General features: G+C 40.1%; 1 protein-coding gene across 2 annotated transcripts in view; it reads left to right on the top strand.

The window, feature by feature from the left end:
• Positions 1-12545, top strand: part of Tmx3 (Thioredoxin-related transmembrane protein 3) — a 234963-nt gene that overhangs the window by 190316 nt on the left and 32102 nt on the right. The gene's annotated exons all lie outside the window — the stretch shown is intronic.

A 12545-nucleotide genomic window follows, 5' to 3' on the forward strand; every position in this document is an offset into this window, starting at 1 on the left:
ATCGCCATCTACGCTGTCGTACAACGGTTGTACTATCTGGTTGGCCTGTGCGGGTACGAATCTTGGTGACACGGTCTTTCCAGCTGATTGTAAGCATTCGGCGAATACAGTTATTCTCGAAGGCGGTAAGGCGTTTCTCCTGTTCCGCAGTTAGCTTAAGGAATTCCATAGCGTAACTCAGGACAGACAGTACATTGCTCTGGAACAACCTAAGTTTCAGCTTCAGTGAGTATACGGTGGATTTTCAGACTGGTAGAAATTTCTGAAATGATGCGTTGGCCAAGGCTATCCTAGTACGCAATTCTTTTTTAGAGTCGCCACTGGAAGTGACGGTACTCCCTAAGTACTTGAAGTCTGTCACCTGTTCGATGTCCCCTCCTCTTAGTTGGATTCTCTTAGGTCAACTATTGATAGACATGGCTTTTGTCTTTGGGGCGTTAGTGTGTAACCCAAATTGTTCAGCATTCTCTGTGAGTTTGTTCAGGAATTCCTGAACCTTCTGCTTTTTGGCTTCTATGAGCCCAACATCGTCAGCGAAGTCGACTTCCTGAAGAATTTTTCCTGCAACCAGGATTCCATGTCCATTTATCTGTCTAAAGATATAGTCTACAACTAGGACGAACAGGAGAGGTGACAGGACACTGCCTTGCTTGACGCCAGTCATCACCTTGAAGTAGCGTGTGTTGCCGTCCGATATTTCTATGAGCCCAACAGCGTCGGCGAAGTCAACTTCTTGAAGAAGTTTTCCTGCAACCAGGATTCCATGCCCATTCATCTGTCTAAAGATATAGTCTACAACTAGGACGAACAGGAGAGGTGACAGGACACAGCCTTGCTTGACGCCAGTCATCACCTTGAAGTAGCGTGTGTTGCCTTCCGATGTTTTAATGCAGCATTCCGTCTCTTCGTACATACCAACTATTAGACGGATTAGCTTCTCGGAAATCCTGTAAAACCGCAATGATTTCCACAGGGTTTGACGATCTAGTGAAACAAACGCATTTTCGAAGTCCACGAAGAGTATATACAAGCTGTGTCTCCATTCGTTAGATTCCTTCAGCCTGATGCGTAGAGTAAAAATAAGGTCGGCACAAGATCGTTTTTTCCGAAATCCATGCTGTTCTTCACGTAAGTAAGGATCAAGGGCTGCTTGGAGTCTTCCCGGTATCATCGTCGTTAAGAGCTTCGCAGGGATCGAGAGAAGATTGATTCCTCTATAGTTGCCGCATTCTTTCGTGTCTCCTTTCTTGAAGGGTTTGACCAAGGTTCCTGTTCTCCAGTCTTTGGGAAACTTTGCGGTCTGCCAGAGGAGCGAGAATAAAGATAGCCAGATGGCCAGGGTTCGACGCAGGCTGAACTTGATCATTTCAGTTAAAATGCGGTCTCTACCAGGGGCCTTACCATTCTTAAGTTTTTTAGCTGCTGAGAGTATCTCATTGGCTGTTAGCTTTTCATCACTGATGTGAATACTGAAAAGAGGTTGGTCTGGTATATCCGGCGGGACCGCTGGCGTTGGACGATTAAGTAGGGCTTCGAAATAACCTTTTGTTCTTCTGCATCTGTCAGGAGCCTTCCATTTTCATCTTTCACCGGGTATTCTTGGATACTTGACTTGCCTACTATTTCTTTGGTAAGGCGATATGCATTTCGTGTGTCTTCATGGCTCGCTGCTTCTTTGGCTTGTCTGGCCTTTTCGTTCATGTATTGTCGTCTGTCGGATCACTTTTCTTTACATTTCTATCAGCTTCTTTATAGGCCAAGCTCATGGACACCTCTGAGCGACCACTTTCCCCAAGGGAGCTCGACTTCAGCTTCTTGCGATTTTCAATGAGATCCCAGGTCTTCGTAGGTATTCACTGTTGCTTAGCCGGCTTTCTAAACCCGAGGGTTTCTTCGGCCATATCTGTGTATACTTTTGCAGATCGTCTCCCAAGCTTCATCAATGTCTTCTGGTAGGTTATATAGGGCTTCAAATTTATTGGACAGTGCGATGCTAAACGAATATCGGACGCCTTTGTCATTTAGTTTGTCTATTTCAAAGCTTCTGAGTTTGTCCATCTTATGCTTCCGATTATTTATTATACTTCAGCTTCAATTTCAGTGTGGTGACTACTAGTTCGTAGTCTGAACAAGCGTCGGCGCTTCGGAAACTTCGAACGTCTTTTAGGCTTGTTCGCCATCTCCGGCGGATCAGGAAATGGGCGATTTGGTTTTTGGCGGTGCCATCTGGGGATGTCCAACTGTATTTGTGGAAATCCTTATGCTGAAAGAGCGTACCGCCGATCAGCAAATCGTTCCCAATAGCGAAGCTGACAAGTCGAGCTCCATTTTCGTTTATTGTGCCAAGTCCGTGGTGGCCCATCACTTCAGGACAGTAGGATCTGTTTTGGCCAACCTTTGCGCTGAGGTTGCCTGTGATACAGGTGTAAAGTATTTGGAACATAAATTTGAGAAGCCTTTTCCTGGTGTCTTGTTACTAACAGAGTTAGCAATGTATATGTCAACAATAGTTTCTCTATGGGGTCTTCCGGGAGGACCAAAGCTAATCGTGTGAAACCTTTTATTCTCAGGCCAGTAAACAACCAACCACTGGGACTTCCGATATTAGAGAGTCGGGACCAAGTGTATACTTGGAATTGCTGTCCATCTTTCGCCTTCGTCGTAGCTAGTTGTTCTTGTGCTACCTTAGTTTCTCTATGTGTATTCTCACGTTATTTAATAAAGACCATGTACCAACGTTTATCGTCTATCTTTGGAATTTACGTAAACCATTACATCTGCCAATATAAAAAGGGCATATAGAAAGAACTAAATAGAGGTTTACAGAGTGGTGACAGCAGAGGTTTACAGAGTGGTGACAAGCGGTTAAAACTAGTGGAGCATTTATCACTAGTGGAAAACCTCCAAGTGACATTTGAGTGACCGTTATAAGTATTTACGAAATCTTACGCTAAATACTGGCAGCAAACTGAAGAGTTTTTCGCCCGCTACCAGACTGTGATATTGAGCAGCAAATACTGCAAAAGACTGATTAAAAAGACATCGAAACGATACGAGCTATTGAACTTCCTTCTATTCAAAGCGCCTTCTTGAAACACACGTACTTTTAAATGAACATTTTGAAATAGGCTGTTATACAATGCCTAATATGGATTTCCTCGCGAGAGCTCCTACCAACTAATTCAAATTTCTACAACTGAGAGTCTCCGGTTGATTTCTACCTTCGCTTAGCCATTCTACGTTTGGTGTTTTTTTTACCTGATTTTATACAGTCGACGTGGGATCTACATTTGACAGTTTCCAACCAAAATTTAACATTTTGAATTCGATAATCGAAAATTAATTCTCAATTGTAACTACATTTGACGCTAGAGATTTAATGGAGACCAACTGCAATTGATTTGGGACGGACTATCTTTCGTAAGTGATTTAGCACGACTAAACAACCCAGTAAATTTTATTAGACCTTTGCTGTTAGAAGTGAATTTATTGCCCAAAATCTAGCATCCTTAATTAAAGAATGGTGTTTAAAACCAATATTTAAATTTTTAGAGTAATTGCTTTTTCAAATTTTGATCTCAATATGTCAGTTATTATTCCTATATTTGATCCGGCAAAAACTGGATATAACAAAAAGGTTGCTTTTGATTTTGTAAAACAGTGGATGATAAATGGCATATTTCCAACTCTTTTATTTGACTCACCTCGATTATAAATTTGTCAAGTTTAAAACATGGATTACTTGTAGCATTTACCCCAGGCAAAATGGTTGCAGAGTTTGTAGGCGTGGCTCAAATTTAAGGATGAAAGGGTATATCTATTCTATAGAAGGATGCAAAAATTAGGAAGGTCATGTAGGTTGTCCTTAGAAGCCAGGGATGATGGTGTAGTCCTTCGAAGATTTACTCTTAATTTATTCAAGGAGTGGATCAGACCGTCCTACAAACGGTATTTGTTAGAGAACAGTGCAGAATTTTTTTTTTGTTTTGGTGATGCGTACAAGGTTGCAATACAATATGAACAGATAGTGGGGAAAGGAGACACGTCTTCTTTTTCCGATGAATTGCTTTCTGCGCTGACGAGGGTGAAATTTGGACTCAATGATAATGAGAAGGCACTGCGAGATGGTACTGATTCCTCGCAGGGCGGTTTGGCTACCCAGGAAAAGGGAGCTAGTTTTGAGGTCCCGTGGGATGGGACTGAGGCCTCACGGGATGTTTTTTTTTGTTGCACTGCTAGATGTTACTGATTCCTCGCAGGGTGGTTTGCATGCCCCTGAAAAGGGATCTAGTTTTAAGTTCACGTGTGTTGAGGTACTGATGACTCGCGGGATGGGTTTAATGCATATCGCTAATAGTCATGTAGAGATATCAACAGAAGTAATGCCATTTGTCGAACCACAAGTTAGTAGAGCAAAACCAAATAGGTCAAAACCGAGGCGTTCCATAGCAATAAAACCCCGAGGATTGTATTGGTAATAATATCTTGACGTCATTGCAGCATGGTAGGCCAATCAAACTGCAATGGTTGACATATCTATTCCATTATTTATAAGTTTATGCAATTTCATTTATTTGTCACCAATATTTTCAGGATTAATTAGCCTTTCTCGGTCCTTCCTTTTGCCCTAATCCGAAGTTTATACATAATCCCAACTTTCCTTGTCCTCTCAAATTCAGGGGTATGGGGAAAAAGTCTATTTTAAAGTATACAGAGAAAAGGGACGTGTTAGAATATCCAGTTTCCGACTACGGTTGTTAGTGTGGTTCGTTTATACTATGTAAGTGTTTACTTATGCAAGTATTGTGTAGTGTTTAGTTTATGTAATTGTTTACTAGCTTATGCTGTAGAATGTTAGTAGGTGAGAAGTGAATAATTTGGGAAGGATATTGAATGTTTTGAATTAAATTAAAGTTTTAGGGTTTAATTATAAGGGGATACGCCAAATTTCGGATATTTAACTTAAAAAAGGGGGAAGAATCTGTAAAGTATTTGGAACATAAATTTGACAAGCCTTTTCCTGGTGTCTTGTTACTAACAGAGTTAGCAATGCATATGTCAACAATAGCTTCCCTATGGGGTCTTCCGGGAGGACCAAAGCTAATCGTGTGAAACCTTTTATTCTCAGGCCAGTAAACAACCAACCACTGGGACTTCCGATATTAGAGAGTCGGGACCAAGTGTATACTTGGAATAGCAGTCCATCTTTCGCCTCCGTCTTAGCTAGTTGTTCTTGTGCTACCTTATTTTCTCTATGTATATTCTCACGTTATTCAATAAACACCATGTACCAACGTTTATCGTCTATCTTTGGAATTTACGTAAACCATTACATCTGCCAATATAAAAGGGCATATAGAAAGAACTAAATAGAGGTTTACAGAGTGGTGACAGCAGAGGTTTACACAGGTGACATCGTGGGGTGGGATTGAATTGATCAGAGACTGGAGGTTGTCGTAGAACTCATCTTTAAAGGTGTCATCAGCATCATTTGTTGGTGTGTAGCACACGATCAACGCCAATTTTGTGTGGTTAGAAACAAATCTTGCATACAGTATTCTTTCATTGACTGGTTTCCATGAGGAGAGGGCCTTTGTCGCTTTTGGACCTAATATTGCTGCAACTCTGGTAGAGTGACTTTCAGTTTTTTCGCTGTATAAGACTTTAAACATCGTATGGTCGCCACTGATTTTCATCTCGCCACAGCCTTTCCACCTTGCTTCCGAAATGGTGACTATGTCAAGTCCGAACTTCTTGCGTTCGCGAAGAACTTGCTCTGTTTTTGACTGTGCCGACATGGTTCTAACGTTCCATAGGTCGGTCTTAAACGGTTTATTCGCATTCAAAAATCTGGTCCGGGGGCTTGTATGGGTCGTCATCAGATTTAGAGGTTCGGATACGAGGCTTAACGTTGACGTTTCTTTAGCGGTCTTTGTTTTACAGGGATAGCTTGCTAGGCCAACGCCCAACCGGTTTCTTTGGCTTGGCTACGGGCAGAGACGCCAGTCCCAGACTGTTGGGCCGGAACCCATCAGGCCAACCCCTCTCAAGCTCTGAGGGCAGGGACGCCAACCCCTGAGCGATCTGCCGGAACATATCACCGCATACCCAACATGCAGAGGTTGTTGTCCAAATCTGGATCATCCGCCCTATTTCGTGGTTGTCCTCCTGGACAGGATCCTCCCAGGATGGTATCCTGCAGTACCATACAATTTAACTCGTTGTTTGAAGAAGGTTTGCAACTAACAGGACGTGTCCACACACCGGTAGACCTTGCTCAGTGTGCATCAGAGGGGCCTCCTTCCTCCTCTACCTGTATTTATGCCCCCCCCCCCCCGGGCAAGGGTACCCCAGTTTCAAATAATGGACCCCCAGAAGCTAGGTCCCTCCTTGGTTCGCGCCTCCCTTCATGGGAGGTACCCTACATATCTGTAGGACATTCCCCCATCTGCCACCTGGGGACGCGCTGGAGTGGCCTGGAGAGGTTCCCCACTGAGAAGGTGACTCGGTATTTACTCAGTAAGTAGTAAGTAGGTACTTTTTTACTTAGCTATTAATTACTAAGTTCTTCACAGATTTGTACTTCAGTACTTCAGTACATTTTAAGTCAAAGAACCTGAAGTGTTTTACAATATTGGCTTTGTGTTTTCTATCATGAAAACTTTGATGAAGCCAAGGGTTCATCGTAATCATAAACAGATGAAAGGAAGCAATAAGTGATTTTGAATATTTTATATGTATATCTGAGGACCACACCTACGTTTCAATGAGACATGCATGAGATCGATGAAGTTCTGTATTTTAAAGGATTCTGATTTTAGGAATTAATAACACGAGCGTGAGAATAAAGTCTGAGCAGATCTGTGTTTCCCTTTGAGAATCATAGGCGTAACAAGGGCCGACCCATGCGGTAGCTCTGACTCATTAACATAATTTTATTTAAGGAATGGGTGCGTTTAAAGTTTAAACAATAGAATATGTGTGTAGTTGAATGACCTTTATTTATTTATTACCATTGGTGGGGCTCTCTACCTCATCTGCTATGCTTGTGAGTGGAACTATTCTTTTTCTTCTACCAACTAACCGTAGCGCCAAGCCGCTGAGGTCAACACAGCTACGGATGCTTTTCCTCCATCCCTGTCTTATTGTCACTCACATATGTTACAATGACGTCGATCATAGCATATAACCAATTTTGTCTGAGAAGAAATCTCAGTTCATCTTGAGAAGCTCTCTAAGCCGTTTAATAACTGTAAGAAAACATGACAAGAGGACAACCCAAAAAAATACAAATTTACAATTATTATAAATGATGATTCGTTGGGGAAAAAAATGAAATTTTTGTCCGACCACCTAAAGCATCAGACGTGATAGGTCCAAGAGAACAACCCGAACATCGTAAATTCTTAAAGAGTGAAAATGAATGGCCTGGGCCATCGAATGAGACTAGACCAATGCAGGCAGCTAAAGCGAAGGGCATTGACATTGTCTGAAATAATGAAAACCCAAAATGGAAAAGAAAGAAAAATGCGGCTAGAAGACCTGCAACAATGAGAATCAAAACGAATTAAAAAAGAAATCAAATAACAAATAGATTTGCGACAGCGACAGCGAGAATTAGAACGTTTCAAAAACGAAAGTGAAGAACAGAGACACTTGTGGTTAGAAGTCGTGCGACAGCGAGTATCAGAACGAGTCACTAATGAAAGTGAAAAACAAGGAATTATACGGTTAGAAGACAAGCGATAGTGATAATCAGAACGAGTCAAAAATGAGAGTGAAGAAGAATAGAAGAACAACATCTTCGTATTATTCGACGGCAACAAGCTGTGGCACAAAACCCAGTACAAACCTACAAAGATGCTGTAAAACTACGCAAATGTTAATTACAATTTATTGAGGCATTTCAACATTGCATGTCTTTATTGAGAACCCCTCCATTTTCCGAGGAAAGAGTTGCAAACAAAGGTAGTTCCTTTGGAGATTGCTCCTTCCATGGTCGAATTGCATTGCCACTTCCACAATTTCCAAATGAATTGGTTTGCCTTTTTTAGGACATCACCTCCTCTCTAAAGCGTTCCACAAACGGATCCGAAACTTAAACGCATTTGTCGCTCTAGCTTCATTCAAAGTAAGCTACGATTAAACCACCAATAGTCGTAATGTTTTTAGCTTTAAAGTAGCTGGACAAATTTATCAAAAAATCAATTTAGGACTACATCCATCACAAATTACTGAAGAAGACTTTGAACCACCTTCATGTAACCAAATGCACTTTTTAGACCCTGATGAAGCTGTTGAACGCCTCGCAAATTCTTTAAATTGTGGGATCTCCCTTAACCTAATGGATCTCTTGGAAGAAATATTGCGATACACAAACAGCTATGCAAAAGGTCACATGAAAATACGAGAAAGTGAGGATGGTGTAAATCAACATGCTGCTTCATTGAGACAACAGCTTCCAAACATTTAGCCCATTTTCACTGTGCCAGCTGGTGTTGATTATAGACGGTTCAACCCTCCTGCATGTAATGAACCATATGCTGTTCTTACTTTTAATGTTGACCATAGTTTTCTATCAAATGAAATGTTTGTAAGATAAAATTGCAAAATGTTGTCAATTAAACAAGTACTGACCATCGTGTGGAGCCATTTACCTACCTTTCGTTTTATTCAACTGGAACGTCAGGATGGACAGTGGATATGCCTCTTCAAACACCGTATATAAGTCGTCCACATCAAACACGGCTTGAATTAGCGAGGTATCGTATCTTTGTTCGACCTGAACATGCCAAAAAATCTTTCTCTGCAAACGAATATCTGTATCGACAAGATATTTTTGAAAAAGTCTTACACCGAATAAACAAAGCATTAAAACCAATCCGACGCAGGTCGGGTATAACAACCCGACCTGCGTCAGATTGGTTTTAATGCTTTGTTTTTCGGTGTAAGACTTTTTCAAAGATATCTTGTCGATACAGATATTCGTCCCGAGCGTGATCGCTTCCAATGGATAAAATTGAACCAGGAAACTATTGTGGCCGAAAACTACGTAGGTGTTGTGCGACTTCTCAACGGTTTAGATTCAAATCAGAATGCCGTCGTTGGCAAAAAAGTAATACTACCGTTCTCCTCCATTGAATCAACACGCTACTTCGCTGAACATTTTGAAGACGCCATGGCTATTGTTGGTTACCTTAGACCCCCAGATTTCTTTATAACTATGACTTGCGATCATGGTTGGCCCGAAATTAAAGAAGCAACAAATATTAAATCTGATGATAATAAGTTCATCATAGAACAGTCCACTCAAGACCGTCTCTACATCGTTGCTTGAATTGCGAAATCGAAATTTGAGGAAATAATGAATGATATGATAAAAGACAGATATTTGGAAAGGTGGCAGCATATGCATGTACGATTGAATCTCAAAAACATGGACTATCATATATGAATTTGCTATTGATCAGGAGTCTGTGTGATCGAATCCAAAATCCAGTCGAAATTGATCATCTTATTTCGTTTTTAATTCCAAATACCGGCGATCCTTTACTAAAAGAATTAGTCTTAAAGTGGATGATTCATGATCCGTGTGGGGAGTTAGGTCCAAATTTGAGTTTAAATGTTTATTTACCTGGACAATACCGAATGCAAGATTATCACCCCGGCCGTTGATTTTGAATTGAAGTTATCAAGTTTGGTTAGGTTAGGTTATGTTGATATTTGGTAGATATTGAACAACAAGGGTCAATGTTGGAAGTGTATTTTTGGCACAACGAGGCGTAGTAACAAATGAAAAACCAGGAATTTCTGTATTATTGGGAAATGCCCGAATGCTTTAAATGAAATGGAAAACGAGTACAATTTAACCATGAATCCGTTGATTGCTTGTCATTGGTCGAATTCACGACATTAATTTTGTAGCTCATCCAGAGTGCTTCTATTTGCGGGTACTTTTCTGTAGTGTGAAGAATCCAGCAAGCTTTGAAGCTCTCAAAACTGTTAATAACATTCTTTATGCCCCATATAAACAACCGTGCTTAGCTCATGGCCTCGAATTCGATGATCAGTAGGGATTTGATGCCCTAGAAGAATATGCACTGTCCAAAATCCTTTTTTTAATGCAAATACTCTTCGCACAGATTCTTGTTTTCGGAAATCCTGCAGATCCAAAAGGCCTTTGGGAAGGATTCGAAAATCAGTTGGCAACGGATGATATTCGGCAAGCACGACGAATTAATATATCTGAAGATACTGCAACTAAGCGTGCTTTCCGTATTAATGCATCCAAGTTACATACGATGGAAATATAAGGTCGGGATTTTAGTTTTTGGGTGGAACGATATGGAATGGACAACATTTAGTTCTACGAAAATGACCACAACTTGGAATATCCAAATTCTAATGAGTCAACTGCTACTGGAGATAGTATGTATCGGTTTCTTCAAGGAAAACAGCTTGAAATTGTAGATAGTATTTTACAGGCTGTCAATAATACTGATAATGTTGGGGGGAAATGTTTCTTCACATATGGACTAGGTGGTACCGGTAAAACATTTGTTTATAAAACCTTGTATCACGTTCTGTGGTGCGATAATCACAAAGCAGAATGTATGGCTTATACAGGTTTTAGCATCGAATTTATTGCTATTTGGACCAGAAACACACAAGACCTTTGGCTTGAAAGTTCCGGTTCCCTCAGATTCAATTTCCGGCAAAAGACCTGGTTGAAACAAAGCTTTTTAATTGACTCAAGTGGATATTTTCTTACGTGACGAAGTACGAATATTAGTTAAATATTACTTACAAAATATGGATCGGTCGCTGCGGTCCATTGGAAATCTAAACTTGTCATTTGGAAGGAAAATTCTAGTTGCTGGAGTGATTTCCGCCAGTGTTTATCAGTTCAACTCCAAAGCAACTGCAGTAAAAAACCTGAATTGTCAATAAGAAAAAGTCATCTTGGAAGTATTTTGAACATACTTCCTTAGAAAATATATGCGGGCCGATCCTGCACAGGAAGTATTTGCAGAGTACATACTGGACCTGGGGAATGGAAATCTTCCCAAAAAGGACTTCAATGAAATCGAATTACCGGAAGATAAATGGTAATTTAATTGAGGAAGCATTTGGAGAATGTCTGTCAAACCAAAATTTCAATTGAATGAAGTTTCGCGTTATTTTAGCTTCGCTTAACAAACAAATTAGTAAAATAAATGCGAAAATTGTCGATTGCCTCCCAGAAGAATACAAATCTTATAAAATATATGATTCTGTAAAAGACAAAGAGACACGAGGAAATGAATTCACTCTAAATCCAATTGATACGGGAGATTTGCCACCCCAGGACTCAAAAATAAGGAATAATACAATATTTATGCTTTTGCGTAACTTAGATACTTCAGAAGGGATGTGCAATGGAACCCACCTTGTTGTTACTAAATTATGTAACAACATAATTAAGGCGAATATAATTAGGCTACTGGGGGAAAATCAAGAAACGGAAGTTCACATTTTTCGAGTTACGCTTGACTCCAGTAAAGATCAACCTGGATGTGCTGTTCAACGACATCAATTTCCACTTTGGTCTGCATTTACTATGACTATACATAAGTCGCAAGGCCAAACTTTTAAGCTACAACTTACCTTAAAAGTTCTGCTGCCACCTGAAAATGAATGACGAACGTATAATGCTGTGTGCAAGGAAGTATTGACAACTACCAACGAAACATCTTATTGTTAGAATAATATGTATTTTTTTAAATTAATTAAACGAGCATTAATTGTGTATATTTGTGTTTATAGGTTTTTCCTCAAAATCGGCTACACATATTTTTCTTAAAACTCTTTTATTGACATTTCTGGCCCAAGAACGGTCTAAATCGGTGACAACCTTAAAGAAGAATTCGTATTTTTCCCATGATGGTTGTATCGAACCTATAGTGACGCCATGACATCAAGAAGAAGTTCACATTGCCTGCGGTTAGAAGATAAGTGACACTGAGAATCAGCATCTATTAGCCTGCCGTTTAGCCGTGCCGGTGACCGGTGGCAAAGTCGACGGTCTGTCGGTAGTTTGGGTTGTTTCAACAAGAATTGTTCTGCAAAATTAAATTTTGAGTCTAATTACTCGAAGCAGAAATTTTGGCTATGGGGTCACAAGCAAACTTCAATTTATTCTCCAAAGGTAGGATATTAGTTACCTTATTGGCTTTTTGCTAAAATGACCTTACCATTGTAAAACAACGGTATAATATTATAAAAAGTGACGTTTAGATGCGACATTTAAGGCAGCAGCATCGTCGAATTCACAAACTTCGACTTGGAGAACCACACTAATTTTTAACATCGTTTCACTGTGTCATAAATGATATGCTACGCTGTAACTTTTTACTGTGCAGTATTTACTTTTTTATGGAATGAACACTTATATTTTTTGGTGAGAAACCTTTGATCTACTCTTGTTTTACGTAATTTCAGTTGTATTGGGCTTGGTCATGTGCAAGATATTCGAATAAAATGATCGTCTCATTTTATTGGAATCT

This window comes from Artemia sp. Qi Xiang Cuo, chromosome 14 (genome assembly GCF_049724085.1).
Source record: "Artemia sp. Qi Xiang Cuo chromosome 14, ASM4972408v1, whole genome shotgun sequence".
In the NCBI taxonomy this organism is placed as follows: domain Eukaryota; kingdom Metazoa; phylum Arthropoda; class Branchiopoda; order Anostraca; family Artemiidae; genus Artemia; species Artemia sp. Qi Xiang Cuo.